The sequence below is a fragment of the Oncorhynchus clarkii genome, chromosome 25 (assembly GCF_045791955.1).
Source record: "Oncorhynchus clarkii lewisi isolate Uvic-CL-2024 chromosome 25, UVic_Ocla_1.0, whole genome shotgun sequence".
NCBI lineage: Eukaryota > Metazoa > Chordata > Actinopteri > Salmoniformes > Salmonidae > Oncorhynchus > Oncorhynchus clarkii.
This window is the reverse complement of record NC_092171.1, coordinates 2,377,655-2,395,051: the sequence shown is the minus strand read 5'-3', so window position 1 is coordinate 2,395,051 and position 17,397 is coordinate 2,377,655. Positions and strand designations below refer to the sequence as shown.

Below are 17,397 nucleotides of genomic sequence, written 5' to 3'. Positions count from 1 at the left end.
GTTGTCCTGTTGCATCACCCAACTTCTGTTGCGCTTCAATTGGCGGACAGATAGCCTAACAATCTCCTGCAAAATGTCTTGATAAACTTGAGAATTATTTATTTATTAGATGATAGCAAGCTGTCCAGGCCCTGAGGCAGCAAAACGTCCCCAAACCATGATGCTCTCTCTACCATACTTTAGAGTTGGGATGAGGTTTTGATGTTGGTGTGCTGTGCCTTTTTTTCTCCACACATAGTGTTGTGTGTTCCTTCTAAACAACTCAGCTGTAGTTGAATCTGTCTACAGAATATTTTGCCAGTAGCGCTGTGGAACATCCAGATACACTTTTGCAAACTTCAGCAATGTTTGTTTTTTTTGGACCGCAGTGGCTTCTTCCATGTTGTCCTCCCATGAACACCATTCTTGTTTAGTGTTTTACGTATCGCAGACTCATCAACAGAGATGTTAGCATGTTCCAGAGATTTCTGTAAGTCTTTAGCTGACACTCTAGGATTCTTCTTAACCTCATTGAGCATTCTGCGCTGTGCTCTTGCAGTCATCTTTGCAGGACGCCCACTCCTAGGGAGAGTAGCAACAGTGCTGAACTTTCTCCATTTATAGACAATTTGTCTTACTGTGGACTGATGAACATCAAGGTTTTTAGATATACTTTTGTAAAACTTTCCAGCTTTATGCAAGTCAACAATTCTTCATCTTAGGTCTTCTGAGATCTCTTTTGTTCGAGGCATGGTTCACATCAGGCAATGCTTCTTGTGAATAGCAAACTCAAATTTTGTGAGTGTGTTTTATAGGGCAATGCAGCTCTAACCAACATCTCCAATCTCGTCTCATTGATTGGACTCCAGGTTAGCTGATTCCCGACTGCAATTTGTCTTTGGAGAAGTCATTAGCCTCACATACTTTTTCCAACATACACTGTGAATGTTTAAATTATGTATTCAATACAGACAATTAAAATACAATAATGTGTGTGTTATTTGTTTAAGCACACTATCTTTCCAGGTAATTCGAAAGGGTTCACATACTTTTCTTGCCACTGTATAACATTAGGTTGCAAGTGACATTCACTTCCTCTCCAGCCCTGGGGCAGCAGGGTCATTCCAGTAGGCAGGATTAACGCAAAGACACACCTATTCTAGAAGGCCAGCCTACGGTGGCTCAGGGCTGAACCCCCTTGTTTTCGTTCAACGTGAAAACGCTACACAAGAAGTTGGGAATGAAGTAACCTTCTGTCTTTTGTACCCATACCAAGCGTAACATATCATACTAATTTCAGTGTCTCGGATTTACTTTTGCTATGTTACGTCTAGTCTATGAGACCAGGCTGCGTAGAGCCATGACTACATGGAATTCTCATCCACATCAGGTAACTCAAGCAAGCAGTAAAATCAGATTTAAAAAAAACCCCAGATAAAACAACACCTCATGGCACAACAAAGAGACTCACATACACCAACACACTATACACACCCAAACATTATAATATTGTATTTTTGTGCTATTGTACATTTTATATAGTAAATGTGTAATGGTGGAGCAGTGTAAATTTGTATAGTGCACAGTGTCTTTTGTGATGTATTGTTTTATTTATGATGTAGACTATTGTTTTGTTGTGGTGTTTTGTTGCTTTTTGGACCACAGGAAGAGTAGCAGATGCCTTGACGGCAGCTAATGTGGATCCGAATAAAATACTAAATACTAAACTGAAAGTGGATGCTTGTGCGACACGCACACAGTCAAGGAAAAGTTGAGGATGGGTAATGCGCAGCTGGAACAAATGTTTAGGCAAATTAACCATTTGATTTGAAGACAAAGTGTGAAAGGGTGAGAGGGGTAGATGCATGGAAAAGTAAAGAGAGAGTGAATGTCTCTGCAAAAAGCACCCAAACCAAAAAGTTGAGGAATTGGTTTAATTGGCAGTTGAATGTTTATCTCCACAAGTTACTTTGTCATCTGCCCCTACCTACATAAGGTTGATGAAACCTTTAGACATAATGAGGTAATTTATTGAGCATGCTAAGTAGTATGCTAATATTAGCATTGGAACGTAGCCAATGAGTAACATTACAAAGAGCAACTACTGTGAATGCAGACTTTTCCATTTGATATCCCTTGACGTGATTCCTATAGAATTCATTGTAGTCACGGCTAGACATTGATAAGAGTTTTGACTGGGACAATGAAAACATTTGTCTTCCAGCCAGACCAACTGAATGCAGTCTGGTCTAACCTACAAGAGGGAGGCACCTTAAGTAAATAAGGCAAGTTGATTGTGCAGGTGTTTTGAGGTCGAGCAGTGTAATAAAAGGGTGTATCCAGGTGTCTACCCCACGTTACTTTCCTACAGTCGCCAACTGCACCACCTTCGCAGTTGCATGGAAAATAATTTTGCTTATAGCAGCTATTGTAAGAAAACAAAGTCCTCATTCCAGAGAGCACTATAAAATACCTGTGTTTGTAATGTAGGGAGGAAATGTGTGAACCTTGTTCCAGCTTTGCAGTCTCCTGCTTTGGCACGGCATACATCATCTATTTCGTTATACCACATAAATCAAGTTGAAACAACTTGAAAGCGAATGAACTATGGAAGCAAATGCCAGAGTGAGGTCACAACCGGTTCTGAGGGTTTGAAGTTTAAGCACACACTGGTACAAGCCGATCCCGACAGGACCAAAGAAACAAGCACATCCATAAAACTACCCATTCCGGTACATGTTAAGACATGTTTGTCCAGAGAAGGCTAATCGTGTAGCTCTGTCCTAACACCAAATATAGCCAACAGAAGCAGGTTTAAAGAAGCCTGCCTGAAACCCCATCAATTATGTTCTGTAAATATCAATTTGTGGCACCTTCTTTTGTAACTATGTACCGTCCACACCCTTCAGTTGGCACTCTTATGAGGCAAGCAAACACTAAGGCTAAAAGGTACTGTAAAGCCTGGAACTCAAGAAAAGCTTTGGGCCAGGACAATGCCCTCGTTGTTTTTCCATGGCACGGCTGGCATGCAAAGGGCATAAGGTGTGAAAGAGGAGGACTTTCTGGCTGTGCTGTTTCTTTGTGTGTGCCTTTAAAGCGGATGAGGAGTTTGATGTTTTAAAGAAAATTACCAAATGACTTCACCTACACCATGGATCCACGGTAGTGCCACAGCCTGACCTGTCACTTGTAGCAACAGCGACCCCGCTGTGACAGTGACGGACGTGTTGTCAGAAAGGCGCCCTGGAACAGTGGCACCAGGTGCCTTCTCCTATCCCTTCCTTGTTGTGACACGAGTAGTGGCATCAGAGCACCGGCAAGGCAGCACCACCACTGTGAGAGGCCTGACCTTTCTCTTCTCTCTCCCTTCCCCCTCTCTCTCCTTATCATTTTCTTGTGACCTGCTCGCTCTTTCTCTCTCCCTCTCATTTCTCGTTGTCTGCTCCCCCTCCTAAATCTGATTCAGAGGGGTTAAATGTGGAAGACACATTTTGGTTGAATGGATTCAGTTGTGCAACTGACTAGGTATCTCCTTTCCCCTTCCCCTTTCAGTCTCTTCCTATTTTGTGTGACTTGCTCTCTCATGTACTTGCGCTCCTTATTTGATTTCTCCTACTCTCTTTCACTCCCTTCTCGTTCTCCATCTCTCCCCCACTCGCAGAGCCATGTTGGTCTCTCTTTGCATACATCCACAGGCATATCTACTGCATATCAACATATTTTGCAGTGTGTGCACAAATAGGAAACATTTCTCACTTGAAATTGTTGAAAATCTCCTTATTGTACGGAGAAGGGAAGTGCATATGTACACAAGTGCATATTTATTGTAAAGATATGTACGATTCGGTTTACATGAGTTCCAGTGACCTATCTTTATCAAGTGTGATATTACTCAGATTGTTTTGGAGCATTGCGTCATCAGGACATCAGCGCTGTGACACACATTCTGCCATTTAATCTCAGCTAATCGTGTCACTGAAGTAGGTGTAGGCCATCTGATGAGTAATATCACTGCATGCCTATGATGCTGATGAACTGGCGCTGAATTTGTTTGCACATGATTAACGATCTGCTTCAGCCAGTCTCCAGAAACCCTAGACCCACTCAAATTCGCATACCGCCCCAACAGATTCACAGATGACGCAATCTCAATCGCACTCCACACTTCCCTTTCCCAACTGGACAAAAGGAACACCAATGTAAGTATGCTGTTCATTGACTACAGCTCAGTGTTCAACAACATAGTGCCCACAAAGCTCATCACTATGCTAAGGACCCCGGGACTAAACACCTCCCTCTGCAACTGGATCCTGGACTTCCTGACGGACGCCCCCAGGTGGTAAGTGTAGGCAACAACACATCTGCCACGCTGATTCTCAACACGGGGGCCCCTCAGGGGTGCATGCTTAGTCCACTCCTGTACTCCCTGTTCACCCACGACTGCGTGGCCAAGCACAACTCCAACACCATTAAGTTTGCTGACGACACAACAGTGGTAGGCCTGATCACCGACAACAATGAGACCACCTATAGGGAGGAGGTCAGAGAACAGGCAGTGTGGTGCCAGGACAACAACCTCTCCCTCAACATGAGCAAGACAAAGGAGCTGATCGTGGACTACAGGAAAAGGAGGGCCGAACAGGCCCCCATTAACATTGATGGGGCTGTAGTGAGGCGGGTCGAGAGTTTCAAGTTTCTTGGTGTCCACATCACCAACAAACTATCATGGTTCACACACACCAAAACAGTCGTGAAGAGGGCACAACAACACATTTACCCCCCTCAGGAGACCGAAAAGATTTGGCATAGGTCCCCAGATCCTCAAAAAGTTTTACAGCTGCACCATCAAGCGCATCCTGACTGGTTGCATCACCACCTGGTATGGCATCTCCTTGGCATCCGACCGTAAGTCGCTACAGAGTGTAGTGCATGCAGCCCAGTACATCGCTGGGGCCAAGCTTCCTGCCATCCAGGACCTATGTACTAGGCGGTGTCAGAGGAAAGCCCAAAAAATTGTCAGACTCCAGCCAACCTAGTCATAGACTGTTCTCTCTGCTACCTCATGGTAAGTGGTACCGGAGGGCCTAGGTCCAAAAGGCTCCTTAACAGCTTCTACCCCCAGGCCATAAGACTGCTGAACAATTAATCAACTGGCCACCCGGACTATTTACATTGACCCCCCCCTCCCGGAACGCTGCTGCTACTCTGTTATTATCTTTACATCGTCACTCTAATATCTACCTACATGTACAAATTACCTCGACTAACCTATAACCCTGCACATTGACTCGGTAGTGGTACCCCCTGTATATAGCCTCGTTATTGTTATTTTATTGTGTTACTTTTTAGTTTATTTAGCAAATATTTTCTTAACTCTATTTCTTGAACTGCATTGTTGGTTAAGGTCTTGTAAGTAAGCATTTCACTGTTGTACACCTGTTGTATTCTGAGCATGTTATAAAATTGCACAACTTTATTCCTCAAATTCACCTTTTATTGTAAAAGATAAATGCGAACATCATCATCCAAGCATCATATGGAACACATCCCACAACCAAACTCATTCCATAAACCAGTCTAAACAAAAGGTTTCGCTAACAAAACAAAAAAAGGCTAGCGACTTAACAGCTCGACTTGTTTACAATGTACAACATCTCTGTTGAGCACAAGAGAGAAATGTAATATTGTTTAGAAAAGAGATGTGTGTCAGCTAACAGCAGAAACATTATTTATGGTGGCAGCCATGTTTGTTTGTTTGACGTGCTAAAACCCCCTAATCCCAGAATTCCAAACAGATTGCTGCGCCCATTTCCCGAAATATATGAAGTTAGTTTGACCACTTTTCAGCATATTACAAATCTTTGATGTACTTGTTACAGTGTATACAGGAAACGGAGCACATGACAAGTCGTTTACCGTTTTTGACAAATCACAAAGCAAATAAAATTTAATCACCTCACAGATTATCACCCCAAAAATGAGCCTTCTGTCTAGCCTAACTGTAGCGCGAAAGCTGAACAGGTTTGCTAGATTTGGGTAAAACCATTTTAGGTGGGTTTGTGGTCGTGTTCATATAATCTGTGGGGGATTTCAATTCCATGGGGGGTAGAAATGAGGGACGCTATCGTGGGGATATATGATGCAGGAAATATTACTATGATGGGGGATTTATCAATAAATAGAGAGCAAACACAGGATAAGTTTCCAAACGAAATAAAAATAAACCCCCTGGAAAGGGGTTCTGAGCTGGAAACCCTGAGTAACGGTAGTTACAATCTAAGTCAGTCGAGTGAACCTCATTTTGTTATAACATCTTTGATCTGACAGCCAGAATGCATTGTATGATGTCAGCAAACATGCCACCCATACAGTAGTTAGCATTAGCTCATCATAATTAGTACAACCTTTCAAAAAGTATTTTACAAACGTCATATGTGTCTATTACAATCTATGCAAGAATCGTAATGCATGATTTGTCACCAGTACTTTTTTGTTCTTGTACTTTTTCTCCCCAATTGGTAGTTTGTCTTGTCCCATCGCTGCAACTCACCTCCGAAACACATCCCTTCCAACCCGCACTGTTTCTTGACACACTGCCTGCTTAACCCGAAAGCCAACTGGCGTCCAACTGGCGTGCATGCATCCGGCCCACCGCAGGAGTCGTTAGAGCACAATGGGACAAGGACATCTCAAGGACATCTCGGCTAGCCAAACCTTCCCCTAACCGGGACGACGCTGGGGCAGTTGTGCGCCGCCTCATGGGTTTCCAGGTCGCGGCCGGCTGTGACACAGCCCGGGATCGAACCAGGGTTTGTAGTGACTGTGACGCAGTGCCTTAGACCACTGTGCCACTCCGGAGGCCACCAGTACTTGAAAATGTGAATAAAACAGTAAATACTTAAATACATAAAAAATATTTTTTTACCTTTATTTAACTAGGCAAGTCAGTTAACCTTTCTAGCTCGACAACATTGCGCTGAAAAGGCAGTGCGCGAAATTCAAACATATTTTTTAGAAATATGTAACTTTCACACATTAACAAGTCCAATACAGCAAATGAAAGATAAACATATTGTTAATCTACCCATCATGTCCGATTTCAAAAATGCTTTACAGCTAAAGCACAACATGTTAGGTCAGAGCCAAGTCGAAAAAACACAGCCATTTTTCCAGCCAAAGATAGGAATCACAAAAATCAGAAATATAGATACAATTGATCACTAACCTTTGATGATCTTCATCAGATGACACCCATAGGACATCATGTTACACAATACATGTATGTTTTATTGGATAATGTGCATATTTATATACAAATATCTCATTTTACATTGGCGCCTTATGTGCAGTAATGTTTTGATTCCAAAACATCAGATTTTGCAGAAATACTCATAATAAACATTGATAAAAGATAGACTTCTCCTTAACCTCTTGCGCTTAGCCATGCCGGATCCGGTAGCGTAATGATAGCCTCAAGCTCAATACCATAACGCAACGTTAACTATTCATGAAAATCGCAAATGAAATGAAATTAATATACTAACTCTCAAGCTTAGTCTTTTGTTAACAACACTGTCATCTCAGATTTTCAAAAATATGCTTCTCAAGCATAGCAAACTAGCATTTGTGTAACAGTACTGATAACTAGCGTAGCATTTAGCATTAGCATCAGCAGGAAACATTTTCACAAAAACCAGCAAAAACATTCAAATAAATCTTTTACCTTTGAAGAACTTCGGATGTTTTCAATGAGGAGACTCTCAGTTAGATAGCAATGTTCAGTTTTTCCTGAAAGATTTTTTGTGCAGGAGAAATCGCTCCGTTTGGGGCGTCACGTTTGGCTACCAAAAAAAAACGAAAATTCAGTTATCCAAACGCCAAACTTTTTTCCAAATTAACTCCATAATATCGACTGAAACATGGCAAACGTTGTTTAGAACCAATCCTCAAGGTGTTTTTCACACATATCTCTTCAATGATGCACACTTCCAGGAACGATACTTCGCTGTCTGTATCGCATGGTAAAATTTTTGCCGCTGAGAGTTACGCACCAACGTAGACAAAGAACCCCGGACGGGCCCCTGGCAAATGTAGTCTCTTATGGCCAATCTTCCAATGATATGCCTACAAATACATCACAATGCTGCAGACATCTTGGAGGAACGGCAGAGCGCGTAAGCTCGTTCACAGCATATTCACAGCCATATAAGGAGACAACGGGAAACGGAGCCTCAAAAATCCTGCTCATTTCCTGGTTGAAGTTGCATCTTGGTTTCACCTGTAAGATCAGTTCTGGGGCACTCAAAGATAATATCTTTGCAGCTTTGAGTGTTTTCTTTCCAAAGCTGGCAATTCCATGCATAGTCGAGCATCTTTTTGTGACAAAATATTGCGCTTAAAACGGGCACGTTTTTTTTATCCAATAATGAAATAGCGCCCCCTAGCTTCAACTGGTTAATGCAACCGCTGTGTCAGATTTTTTTTTTTTAAATGCGAAAAAGCATAAACGAAAAAGCCCAAAACAGCTCAAAACAGCCAGAGGAATATCCGCCATTTCGGAATCAACAAAGTTAGAAACAACACCATAAATATTCACTTACCTTTGATGATCTTCATCAGAATGCACTCCCAGGAATCCCAGTTCGACAATAAATGACTGATTTGTTCCATAAAGTTCCATCATTTATGTCCAAATAGCCACTTGTTGTTAGCGTGTTCAGCCCAGTAATCCATCTTCATGAGGCGCAAGCATTTCATCCAGACAAAAACTCGAAAGATTCTGTTACAGTCCTTTAGAAACATGTCAAACGATGTATGGAATCAATCGTTAGGATGTTTTTAACATAAAACATCAATAATGTACCAACCGGAAAATTCCTTTGTCAAAATCATTGGAACGAGAGGTGTTATACTCACAGACATCATTCAAACAGTTTTAGAAACTTCAGAGTGTTTTCTATCCAATACTACTAATAATATGCATATATTAGCATCTGGGACAGAGTAGGAGGCAGTTCACTCTGGGCACGCTATTCATCCAAAAGTGAAAATGCTGCCCCCTATCCCAAAAAGGTTAAGAACAAATTATTATTTTCAATGACGGCCTAGGAACAGTGGGTTAACTACCTGTTCAGGGGCAGAACGACAGAAACTCGAAAGACCTTGTCAGCTCGGGGGTTTGAACTTGCAACCTTTCGGTTAGTAGTCCAACACTCTAACCACTAGGCTACCCTGCCGCCCCACATACATACATACATACATAAATACATACATGCGTACATACATGCATACATGCATGCATGCATGCATGCATGCAGGCGTCAGCTGGAAATTGTGCTAGGTGGAACAAGTTTGCAAGTTCTGTTCTGACTGGAGATGCGGAAATGTCTGCATACATGTCTCCATACTTGATCTTGGGAGACACTGGGAAAGTGCTTGGGCTCTCTCGTCGAAGAGAGAAGTTTGTCCAGCTCCGTAAAGCCTCAAAGATAAATTGTCCACAACAGTGAAATAATGTACTTCTATGTGAATTTATGAGGCAGAACACGCCTTAATTCAAACTGTTGTTAGAATTACTTTTTAAAACATAGCCTGTAGATAATTTGCAGGCAGTGTGCCTTGATTTGAGGGCAGCGCGGGTTAACTGTCCTGTTGTGTAATGATCAGATTTTGGAACAGTGAGTGCAATCTGACATCACGCACATAAAAATACTTACACTGGGGTGACCGTTAGAGATATTTGGAACTCACATGTGAAAAGTTTAATTAAAAATCAGCTGAAAAGTATTGAGTCAATAAGTATAAAATCCCTTTGTTATGGCAAGACTAAATAAGTTCAGGAGTAAAAATGTGCTTGACAAGTTAAATAATAAGTTGCATCGTCTCTGTGTGCAATAATAGTGTTTAACATGGTTTTTCAATGACTACCTCATCTCTGTACCACAAACATACAAGGTCCCTCAGTCAAGCGTTGAATTTCAAACACAGATTCAACCACAGGAAGGTTTTCTAATAACTCGCAAAGGGCATCTATTGGTAGATGAGTAAAAAAAAAAGGGTCCATTGAATATCCCTTTGAGAATTGTGAAGGTATTAATTACACTTTGGATTGTGTATCAATACACCCAGTCACTACAAAGATGCAGGCGCCCTTCCTAACTCAGTTGCCGGAGAGCAAGGAAACCGCTCAGGGATTTCACAAAACAGTTGAATGGCTCTGGTAGGAGAAAACTGAGGCTGGATCAACAACATTTTAGTTACTCCACAATAAATGACAGAGTGCAAAGAGGAAGACTGTACAGAATAAAAAATATTCCACACCATGCATCCTGTTTGCCATAAAGTATTAAAGTAAAACTGCAAAAAAAATTGCAAGAAATTCACTTTATGTCCTGAATACAAAACGTTATGTTTAGCGCAAATCCAACATCACTGAGTACCACTGTTCATATTTTCAAGCATGGTGATGGCTGCATCATGTTATGGGTATGCTTGTCATCGGCAAGGATTAGGGAGGTTTTTTAAGATAAAATAAACGGAATAGAGCTAAGCATTGGCAAAATCCGAGAGGAAAACCTGGTTCAGTCTACTTTCCAACAGACACTGGGAGACAAATTCACCTTTCACCAGGACAATAACCTAAAACCCTAAAGGCCAAATATACACAAGACGACGACATGGAATGTTTTTGAGTGGCCTAGTTATAATTTTGATAACTAAATCAGCTTAAATCTATGCCAAGACTTCAAAATGTATGTCTATCAATAACCAACTTGACAGAGCTTGAATATAAAAATAAAAAAAATGTGCCATTGTGATGTATGTCGCGCTTCACTACTTCACAGGAGTGCCATTTGAACGTAAAGGCTTTATTTTTTTTTGTGTTTTTTGGTAGAAATGCCTTCTGGAACATGTGAAATTCATGTACCTTAATAACAAACTTGTATGCCATCTGTAAATATTAATACAATTGTTAAATTATGAGCCTAGTTGGTTTAGCCATGGAAAAAGTGAGCAACCTTCCTGCCATCCATGATTGGCTGAGATAATGAGTGGGCTGGACATGCCGGGAGATGAGTTCGGATTGGTCTGCCATGTAGCGCGGTTCTGTCTATAATATGAGCTGGTCAGTATGTTTTGGTAATCCTTTCTAACGTGGCTTTTTTGAAAGATATCACATAGTAGAACTGCATAACACCGGTTGAATATGGCCGGTGTCAGTAAACGTTGGCAAAAAAAGCGTAATTAAATTGTTGCCAGCAGCACAGTTGCAGTCAGTAAGGCTCTGGATAGTCTAACTAGCTCAGCTAGAGCGAGCTGTTATCTCATTTGTGTCTGGAAGTAGCTAGCCAATGTTAGCCAGTTAGCTTTGGTGCTTGAATGCTGCTGTTAAGTCAGAACGCTCAGATAAACCCTACTTTTCGCCCAGAGCATCCAGTGTGTGCTCCGAGAGCGAAACGCTCTGAATTTACGAACGGCCATCTGACAAAGCTCTGAGTTTACGAAAGCCCAGATGGGTGGGGCTAAAGCTTAAAAGGGTGTGAACGATGCTGAATGGGTGTAACGAAAGAAGAGCTCTCGAGTAGGTACCAAAACGTACCATTTCTCGGTTGAGTTGACGGACTTTGTAGACCGTTTTCATCTTGGTTGTCATTCTCCTTTCCTGCCTATGTGCTCAATGCATTTGTTGCTGCAGGTTGTGTTTGAATAACATCCTAGCTATATGCGTTTTACTGACTGGTAGCCATGTTCATACAGTCTTTTGAACTATCCAAACCTTTAGGTTCATACCACTCTTCCCTAGACACTTGCTCTCTTCCTCTCCTTTAGTGAAAGGAACGGAATACTTCAGTGAAGGAAGAAAAACTTTGCTTCAGTGAAGGGCAGAAGCTCACGTTTTCTCCTTTGGTGAAAGGAAAAGACGGATGGAAGAGTTCTTCCTTCAGTATAGGACAGAAGCTTGTTGAAAGAAAGAGAAGGGCAGAATATCACCCACTGCCGAAGGAGGGTGGAGGGCACACGGCAAAGAAGCAGCGGCTCCTGTTCACTGACCCCCATATGACCCCCTTTCTTAAAGGTCACAGGCACCCCCTGCTTCCCTCAGAGAAACAGATTGATGCCTACCGCGGTGATTGCTAACCCTAACACCCTTGCCTTTTACCCCCTGCCACCCACACACACACTTGCCTCCCCCAACCCCCGGCCGAATGTCAGGGGTTTCCAAAGTTGGAATTTCAGGCAAGATCCTTCAGGTCCCCCTGCACCCCCACCCACCGTCACTACATGCCTCCACGGGATTAGTTCCATCTGGCCTAGTTTATGCCCCATCTCCTGATGAACTGGATTCGATCTACATGTTTGGCTTGCAAACGTCTTTCTTGGCCTTTTTCTCTCTTTCTCCTATTCCTCTCTTTTTCTGACTTTCTCTTTCCCATAGCTCATTTTCACTGCCCTTCTCCCTCTCAGAGCTGACAATATCCCATCCTTAAAGGTATACTTCGGGACTTTAGTAATGAGGCCCTTTGTCTGCAGTACTTCCCCAGAGTCAGATGAACTTCTGGATACCATTTTTATGTCTCTGTGTCCAGTATGAAGAAAGTTGCATGTAGTTTCATGAGCCAATGCTAATTAGCGTTAGCACAATGCCTGGTAATCTATGGGTATCTGCTAGCGTGCTCTCTGGTGATTTTCCCCTCCCCCCCGTGTCTGGCTTCGTTTAAACATCTCTGGCATTGCACATCGTTTTAAACCCTTTGCGATGTGAATAATCTGTCTATCTCATTCTGGTCATTGTCTCATCACAGCAAATGTTCAGAGCCACAAATCAGAGCAACGAGGCTATCAGATCATTGCAGTAGCCTCCTGGTAGGTTCCCAAAGCTAGTTAAGTCAACCAGACATGTTGCTTATGCTCAAACAGATAGGCCCAGAAGAGTTAGAGAGCAAAGCATTGGGGGTTGAGTCTTGCCGTGACTTAAATTGATAATTGGCATTATACTGTGTGAACTCTAAGATAATCTACAGGTCAGATTAAAAACGGCTATTGCTGGCTTGTTTGATTGTCGTTGCATTACTCTTGCTGGAGCGAGGGGGTTACTAGGGTGGATATTGGGATGAGGGGCTTCTTCTGTTCGACTGCACTGTAAGTGGAGCCATCTTCACGGTCTTCTGTCTGTGGCCCGGGAGCATTGGGATGGTCAAAATGACCATGAAATCTTGATGCTTGTTGAATCGCAAACCAAGCGCGAAGACTACTGTGTGGCCACTGACAGTGATATGGTTTGTTCTAATTCTAAGAACACCCACACATGCGTACGCACATGAACACCTAGAAATGCTTATTGGTAATAACTGAATTACCAATAAACTAATGCAACGATATCTAACATACACATCTTTTGAACAGCAAAAAAACAAATATATATACTTATATAATCTTGCTTGTTTGTAAGTGACCAAATACTTATTTTCCACCATAATTTGCAAATAAATTCTTTAAAAATCCTACAATGTGATTTTCTGGATTTTTTTCCCTCATTTTGTCTGTCATAGTTGAAGTGTACCTATGATGAAAATTACAGGCCTCTCATCTTTTTAAGTGGGAGAACTTGCACAATTGGTGGCTGACTAAATACTTTTTTGCCCCACTGCTGTTCAAAAGATGTGTATGTTAGATATCGTTGCATTAGTTTATTGGTAATTCAGTTATTGAGCTACGTGTCTATGTATGCATTTCTAGGTGTTCATGTGCGTACGCATGTGTGGTGTTCTTAGAATTAGAACAAACCATATCACTGTCAGTGGTCACACAGTAGTCTTCACGCTTGGTTTGCGATTCAACAAGCATCAAAATTTCATGGTCATTTTGACCATCCCAATGCTCCCGGGCCACAGACAGAAGACCGTGAAGATGGCTCCACTTACAGTGCAGTCGAACAGAAGAAGCCCCTCATCCCAATATCCAGCCTAGTAACCCCCTCGCTCAAGCAATAGTAATGCAATGACAATCAAACAAGCCAGCAATAGCCATTTTTAATCTGACCAGCGTGTGAATTAGCCCTCTCCTCAGAGGTTAGCCTCTCGAGCTAGCGGCTTCTGGTGAGCCAGTGCTAATTTCTGCTATTTAGACCTGATATTACATATCGATATGGCCCTTAAATATACACGGAGAGCTAACATTAATAATATGCATGTCAATCGCTCATGGCTCAAAGTGGAGGAGAGATTGACTTCATCACTAATTGTTTTTGTAAGAAAGTCCAGAACAGACCATGGGAGGTGCACAGTACTACATAGATCCATGGCTACATGAAACTCTATTCCACATCAGGTAGCTGATGCACGCAATAGAATCAGATTTTTAAAAACTGATAAAAATACACCTTATGGAACAGTGGACACTGAAAAGACACTCACAGACAGACACAGGCTTAAACATACACATGATCAGAGACACACTCTACACACACGTACACATGGATTCTTGTATTGTAGATATGCTGGAAGAGTAGTGGCCTGAGAGAACACACTTAAATGTGTTGTAAAAAGTGTTATGAAATGTCATGTAATATTTCAAATTGTATATAACTGCCTTAATGTTGCTGGACCCTAGGAAGAATTTTGACTGCCTTGGCAGCAGATAATGGGGATCCTTAATAAATACAAAATAAAAACACTAGCTTTCTGCTTAGCAGCTTGAAAGAAAACACAAGGATGGTATATTGTTTTGCTCCAGGCTGGAACCCATATCTCTTCAGTGGGAAGGTGCTAGTTTTATGGGTTCCTAAGCGATGTTGTCCAGAGGAGACTTGGTAGGGATGTCCTTGTCTCATCACGCACCAGCGACTCCTGTGGCGGGCCGGGCGCAGTGCGCGCTAGCCAAGGTTGCCGGGTGCACGGTGTAGCCTCCGACACATTGGTGCGGCTGGCTTCCGGGTTGGATGCGCGCTGTGTTAAGAAGCAGTGCGGCTGGTTGGGTTGTGTATCGGAGGACGCATGACATTCAACCTTCGTCTCTCCCGAGCCCGTAAGGGAGTTGTAACGATGAGACAAGATAGTACAACAATTGGATACCACGAAATTGGGGAGAAAAAGGGGTAAAAATTAAATAAAAATAAATAAATAAAAATAAATTTAAAAAAAGAAGCAGTAAAACTGTCCTTCTTTAGACTATTTGAGTATCTGGAGCGATTTCGCTTACAGGCTCAAAATGGCCAGAAACAATGGCCAGAAACAAAGAACTTTCTCTGTTCTGTGAAGGGAATAGTATGTATAAGATCTTCAGTTTCTTGGCAATGCGAGAAATTGCCAAGAAACTGAAGATCTTATACAACGCTGTGTACTATTCCCTTCACAGAACAGAGCAAACTGGCTCTAACCAGAAAAGAAGCGTGGAAGGCCCCGATGCGCAACTGAGCAAGAGGACAAGTACATTAAGAGTGTCTAGTTTGAGAAACAGACGCCTCACAAGTCCTCAACTGGCAGCTTCATTAAATAGTACCCACAAAACAACAGTCTCAACGTCAACAGTGAAGAGGCTGGGATGCTGGCCTTCTCGGCAGAGTTCCTCTGTCCAGTCTCTGGTGTTCTTTTTCCCATCTTTAGCTTTTCTTTTTATTGGCCAGTCTGAGATATGGCATTATCTTTGCATTTCTGCCTAGAAGGCCAGCATGCCGGAGTCGCCTCTTCACTGTTGACGTTGAGATGGGTGTTTTGCGAGTAAATCAGCCATTTTCAGCTACAATAGTCATTAACAATATCTACACTGTATTTCGAATCAATTTGATGTTATTTTAATGGGCAAAATATTTGCTTTTCTTTCAAAAACAAGGACATTTCGAAGTGACCCCAAAATGTTGAATGATACACATGTACACATATCTATATATCTATATGTGTATATGTGTATATGCGCACATATATACATATATACACTGTGTGTATATATATGTATGTGTGTATATATGTGTGTGTGTGTATATATATATATATATATATATATATATATATATATATATATATATATATATGTGTTAGAGGTCGACCGATTTAATCGGAATGGCCGAGGCCCTTTCATAACAATCAGAAATCCTTTTTTTTACACCTTTATTTAACTAGGCAAGTCAGTTAAGAACACATTCTTATTTTCAATCACGACCTAGGAACGGTCGGTTAACTGCCTTGTTCAGGGGCAGAACAACAGATTTTTACTTTGTCAGCTCGGGGATTCAATCTTGCAACCTTACGGTTAACTAGTCCAATGCTCTAACCACCTGCCTTACATTGCACTCCACGAGGAGCCTGCCTGTTACGCGAATGCAGTAACAAGCCACGGTAAGTTGCTAGCTAGCATTAAACTTATCTTATAAAGAACAATCAATCATAATCACTAGTTAACTGCACATGGTTGATGATATTACTAGTTTATCTAGCGTGTCCTGCGTTGCATATAATCGATGCGGTGCACATTCGCGAAAAAGGACTGTTGTTGCTCAAACGTGTACCTAACAATAAACATCAATGCCTTTCTTAAAATTAATACACAGAAGTATTTCTTTTTAAACCTGCATATTTAGCTAACAGAAATCCAGGTTAGAAGGCAATATTAGCCAGGTGAAATTGTGTCCCTTCTCTTGCGTTCGTTGCACGCAGAGTCAGGGTATATGCAACAGTTTGCGAACTAATTTGCCAGACTTTTACGTAATTATGACATAACATTGAAGGTTGTACAATGTAACAGCAAAATTTAGACTTATGGATGCCACCCGTTAGATAAAAAACAGAACTGTTCCGTATTTCACTGAAAGAATAAACGTTTTGTTTTCAAGATTATAGTTTCCTGGATTCGACCATATTAATGACCTAAGGCCCATATTTCTGTGTGTTATTATGTTATAATTAAGTCTATGATTTGATAGAGCGGTGGTAGGCACCAGCAGGCTCGTAAGCATTCATTCAAACAGCACTTTCGTGTGGTTAGCCAGCAGCTCTTCTCAATGCTTCAAGCATTGCGCTGTTTATGACTTCAAGCTTATCAACTCCCGAGATTAGGCTGGTGTATCCGATGTGAAATGGCTAGCTAGTTAGCGGGTTGCGCGCTAATAGCATTTCAAACGTCACTCGCTCTGAGACTTGGAGTAGTTGTTCCCCTTGCTCTGCAAGGGCCGCGGCTTTTGTGGAGTGATGGGTAACGATGCTTCGGGGGTGGCTGTTGTTGATGTGTTCCTGGTTCGAGCCCAGGTAGGAGCGAGGAGAGGGACGGAAGCAATACTGTTACACTGGCAATACTAAAGTACCTATAAGAACATCCAATAGTCAAAGGTATATGAAATACAAATTATATAGAGATAAATAGTCCAATAATTCCTATAATAACTACAACCTAAAGCTTCTTACCTGGGAATATTGAAGACTCATGTTC

General features: G+C 41.8%; 1 protein-coding gene across 2 annotated transcripts in view; it reads left to right on the top strand.

The window, feature by feature from the left end:
• The window catches only part of LOC139383749 (BRISC and BRCA1 A complex member 2), a 207,483-nt gene that overhangs the window by 123,751 nt on the left and 66,335 nt on the right, over positions 1–17,397 (top strand). The window lies entirely within an intron of this gene.